This window comes from Pteropus medius, unplaced genomic scaffold (assembly GCF_902729225.1).
Source record: "Pteropus medius unplaced genomic scaffold, Ma_sr-lr_union100, whole genome shotgun sequence".
NCBI classification, from domain to species: Eukaryota; Metazoa; Chordata; class Mammalia; order Chiroptera; family Pteropodidae; genus Pteropus; species Pteropus medius.
Window position 1 is genome coordinate 21,638,642 of NW_024354875.1, and position 5,428 is coordinate 21,644,069.

General features: G+C 37.2%; 1 pseudogene; it reads left to right on the plus strand.

The window, feature by feature from the left end:
* The first annotated feature begins 930 nt into the window (after nt 1-930).
* On the plus strand, nt 931-1,049 carry LOC120597524 (uncharacterized; annotated as a pseudogene).
* The last annotated feature ends 4,379 nt before the right edge of the window (nt 1,050-5,428 follow it).

Sequence of the window (5,428 nt, forward strand, 5' to 3'; positions counted from 1 at the left end):
AGCAAAAGAGTACATAGTCAGTATGTTAGGCTTCTCCCTAAACTTTCCCATGCCTCTTTGGCCTCAGGAAGACTTTTGATTATCTATTCCAAGACTTCCTTCAATCCACACACTGTGATAAGTAGTCTTACAATGAGTTTATCAATGGCACTCAGGTCAAACTCAGGGATGTTAGAAATCTTGTCCCACAGGACTCCATCCTGGGACTGATTCTTTAATATTTCATCAATGATTTACATGGATAGAACAGAAAATAAGCTTCTAAAGCTGACAGATGATACATGCTGTTAGCAGATGACACCCATCGTCAGTTAGGAAGGCTAGCATCCAGGACAGGATTAGAATTCCAAATGGCCTGGCAAGATGGAGAAGAGGTGGAAGCAAGAAGAATGAACTTCATTAGTAACTAGCACAGAGTAATATGCTTATTAAGAGGGACACATTATACCAGTGTAGCAAGGGCAATGACTAACAATGAATGATTGTTGCTGGAAAGAATGAATGGTTAAAGTTGCTCACAAGCTGGAGACAAGACAGAGTCAAGTATGATTCTGGAAATGTACTGAAAAAATAAGACTATTTAGAGTAAATCAATTTTTTCATTATATATCATATTTTAAAATTGTTTTTAGAGTGCTTTTTTTTTTTCTTCTCAATATTGTTCTGGACATCTTGGAAAAGGCACATGGAAAGCAAAAGAAATCTTTATAGTTATAAAATACAACCTGAGGAGACAGAGAACGAACTGAGATCTTTTAACTGAAGAAGACAAATCAATTGCTGACAATTTATTTAAGAATTATTTACTGAGCAGCATCCACATTCCAGCCTTTGTGCTGGATGCTAGGAGATAAAGAGACCCAAGACCTGGTTTCCACCATTGAGAAGATCAGAGACCAGGGTGTAACCACTTTTAAATTTATAAAGATTGTCTATAGCCATGCCACCCTGAATGTGCCCAATCTCGTGTGATCTTGGAAGCTAAGCAGGGTCAGGCGTGGTTAGTACTTGGATGGGAGACCACCTAGGAATACCAAGTGCTGTAGGCATTGAAATAAATAAATAAATTTATAAAGATTATTATTTAGAAATCTGATATATGTGTCATTCCTGATTAACTCCTATGCATCTCTTTCTTTACATTCTCTTCTATCTCTTCTTCCTCATTACCTCCTCTTTTCTCTTTTTCTTCCCTTCCTTAGACTTCAGGTCTGTGATTGGAGCCCACCAAGAACTTCTCTTCTGTTTATAGAAGATGTAACACATTTCAAGGTGTTTCTATAAACTTATCTTTCACCCTTTATATACTCCAATAAAATCGCAGGCAATGAGGCATGGCTGAGAGAGAGAAAATAGGTTCCTAGGCGTTAAATAGATCAGTTTGGCCGAAGAGAATGCTAGAGTAGGTACATTATAAATATTATAATATTAAGGAATTTTAACTTTCTCTTGTTGATGACGGAAAATCAGTGAAAGTTTGTGAGAAAGTGACAAGATCAATGTAGGGTTTAGGAAAGGTATCTCTGTAGGTTGTTAGGGAAAGACTGGAGGCAAGGGTCCTGTTAGTAGGTGGTTATTAAGCTATAAACAATAAAGACCAGAATTAAGCAGTAGAGTTACAAGAGGCATAAGATATGTGGAAGTGAGAGACACTATAGAAGAAAAATAATAAGATTTGGTGCCTAAGTAAATCCGAGCATCAAAGGAGAAAGAGGAATTGAAAATAACCCATAGATAATAGAAAGAGAGTTTTGGAAATGAAAATGTCGTTAACCAAAATGGGACAGTGGAAAAGTAAAGGTGGTTTGTGGTAAGGGATCATAATGTGTTCGGGACTAGACAGGTTGTCTTTGTGTTGATGGAATATATAAATAAAAGCCATATATAGATTTCCTAGGAGATTATCCTCACAGAGGTAGTAGTGTGTTTTGGACACCTCCATATCCCACTGTATATCCCACTGATATATCACACTCCACATGCCTAAGACTGAACTGTACTGTCATTTACAAACACAAATTAAGCTTTGGTTAATTTGCTTTTAAAGCCGGGCTATCAAACTCAGAATCATCTCTGGTACCTTTGTCTCCCATGTTTCCTGTTTCCATAGGCAATTAGTCACTGAAACGATTGATTCTAAGGGCAAAATACATTGTATATCAATTCATTTGTATATTAACTAATCAAGCCATAGTTAATGCTTGCATGATTTGTTTCCTTAACTATCACACAGTTTTATAATAGGTTTTCTTGCCACATAAGTCTGTATTTTTCTATCACTTTCAGAATGAAATTCAAAGTCTTCCAAGAATGAACATACCTGTCTAGCCTAATTGCTGAGATTATCTATACATACCCGACCTGAAAGATCCACCAGCTTCCTTGCCTTTTTATGCCCGAGGTGGCTCTATTGATTCCGTTCCATTATTTTGGAATACCTTTTGCCACGTAAGGAGAATGTTTTTCAAGTTCTGAGTCACATGCTAGTCCCATTGTGAAAGCTTCTCTGCCCTTCCATTGCTTGTCTCTTTTTACTCATGTTGCTTTTTTTGAAAGCCAGAGCCTGAATCAGGGAGATGGGAGTAGACATGGGAAGAAGCAAAGGATGTAGTAAAAATCTAGAAAAAGGATTGTAGGGAAGAAGGACACAGAGGAGAGAGAAGTTAAAGATCAAATGACACTCTTGGTCAGTCCTGGTTGACTGGGGAGAATTATGGTATACAAAAAAGAAAAAAGATTAATTTGGCTTTGAGAAGATTTGGGTTGAGATACTAGCAATGAACTAAAATTGAGCTGATAATTGAAAAGCCTTACAGAAATGAAGAGGGTGGTTAAGGCTAGAGAAAAATATTTGGAAATTATATGCAAACGGTGGCACCAGATGCATGGGGATTAGAAGAACAGAGATCTCCAGAGAAGAGGCTGTAAGAGCGAAGGTTGGTCTGAGAGCAGAGCTATAAACATGCTACTAATTTCTAATATGAGAGGAAGAAGTCCGAGTAGCAAAAGAACCAGACAAAGACTGGCCACCAAGGTGAAACTACATATTTTAGTTTTCCTAAAAGGTCACTTTTTTGTTGTTGTTATTAAACTTTTATGGGCACTTTCCAGTTCTGAGATGTTATGCTCCCGATTTGAGGAAACTGCTGATTCTCTGCTCAAATTGGGTCCCATCTTGATAACAAGCAGTGTGAAAATCAGTCATTGCTCTTTCAAAAGAAGTGTTCATTCTTATATGAGGGTATCTAACCAACAACAACCAAATATTAGGCTGTAGACTTTAAAAGGAAGTGGGTTAGTAAGAGCTAGTTTTCTCATGATCTGATAACATACTGTGGGTGGGGTGGGGGGACCGGAATAAGATGCGTCAAAATGGATTCAATTTGATTAAATCACAGCTTTTGAAAAACATTTCTTTAGCACAGGAATTCTTTGTTGTTTTTGGAGGAATTTATTGAAATAAAAATATTTAAAAATTCATGCTTGTTGTGATAATCCAAACAATCCACAAATATAGAAGTAAACATAAAAGCCCCACCACAGTGAAGACTGGCATGTTCTCTTTTAGACTTTTCAGAATACATACTTAATCATATCAGCATCTATCTTTTCTATACATGACTTGCCCAACTTCCACCATCTCATTTCCCCTAAAAATAACTAGCTATAGCAATTAATAATTCTATTAATAAAATTTACATTTGGACAGCACATATACACTTGTTACATTTCACATGGCCTTGTATCCTGGATCCTCACTCTGATGTTCAGAAGCAGGCAGGGTGGGATTATTGGTGACTTTTTATAGACCATGTCATGTGTCCAAAGTCTCAAAGTTACGTGTGCTGAAGAAGTTGTAACTGGACTTGGGTCCTCCATACCAAACGACAAGTTTATGTTTTACATCACACTGTTTCCCACAAGGGGCTTCGACATCCAGATTTCCTCAGTCTCAGCTAAATTGTCCTGCAGAGTATATTAGCTCAAATCTTAAATTAGGATACAATTTCAAATATCATCATGAAGTTGCCTAGTTGTTTTCTTTAGATGAGAAAAAGGTGGCCTTCTCAGCTTGTTCTGCCAAGTATCTTAAAGTGATGACAATGAAAGGTACAAAAAGAAAGTCTACAGGACGCCACACCGATGTCTTTATATGTAACCCAGCTAATGAACAATGCTGGCAATGGGCACATTCACTATTGGACAACATGTTGTGAACAAAACAATTCAAGAGGCCCAAAATGGAGTCACTTATGCTGTCTCACATCACAAAACTGAGATTTAATTATAGTTTAGGCTCACCTAGAAATAGAATTTTAAACCAGTCAATCTGAAATTGCCTCATCAGTACTAGTTAGATAGCCTGTCTGATAGACCTATGCCGTCCCCTAAAGAAAAAGTCATCTTGCAATAAATAACCCATTTTTTATTGACTAATGAAAAGGCCAGCTCCCTTCAGCTTCCCTTTGGTCTTTTATTTTGTACAGCTCCTTGGAGCTCCTTTCTATCTGCTAGATTGAATGCTGCCAGATTCAAGTGGAATTTTGCTCAAATGAACTCTTAACATTTTTAATTTGCCTCAGTTTATCTTGTGAAGAGAAATTTGGGGAAGAAATGAAAGCTATAGTGTAGTAGAAAGAGCACTATTATATTTCATTTCTGAAAAACATATTTTTTCCTAGGAAGTCATAGATCTATTTAAACACTTGGAAATAGGCATTTATTTTACAAATCCGCGGGTCTTAGATTTGGTCAAGAGCAGTAAATGGAGACTCATTAATACAAGACTCTTGTGTAAACTCATATATTCCCATCTTGGCCAGGTCATTTAAACTCCCAGTGTTGTGAACATGAAGTGAAATATATAAAGCTCACTACAGGCTACACAGGATTTGCTCTTAATAATAACTAATATTTATTGAAGGTTTATCTAGTTCTAGTTACTGTTCTAGACACTGAGAGGATTTTCTTACTTAATCATCACAATGAACCTCTTAGGAAAGTTCTATAAATATCCCAGTTTTATAAATGAGTGAAGTTAGATTTCGAAACTTCAAATGAAAATAGTTATAGGTTAAAAACTAGTAATGGCAAAGCTGGGAATTAAACAAGGTGCTACAAGGCTAGGGCCTTCCCAACTAACCCCAGTACTACTGACCTACTTACTATCTATGATTTCACATCTTTGTATTTTTCTTCTTCCTTTTCCATTCCTTTACAGTTTACTAGCTGATTTTGCTTTATTATAAACTCAGATGCCATCGAGATTATAAAAGTGGAGCTGGTGAGGGATAGCAGGCATTAGGAATGGTGAATGATATGATTCTCAGCCTGTACACGCACACGCACACACACACGCACACGCACACGCACGCGCACACACACACATACGCACCCGCGTACACCCCAGACGGATCTTTGGGTTACC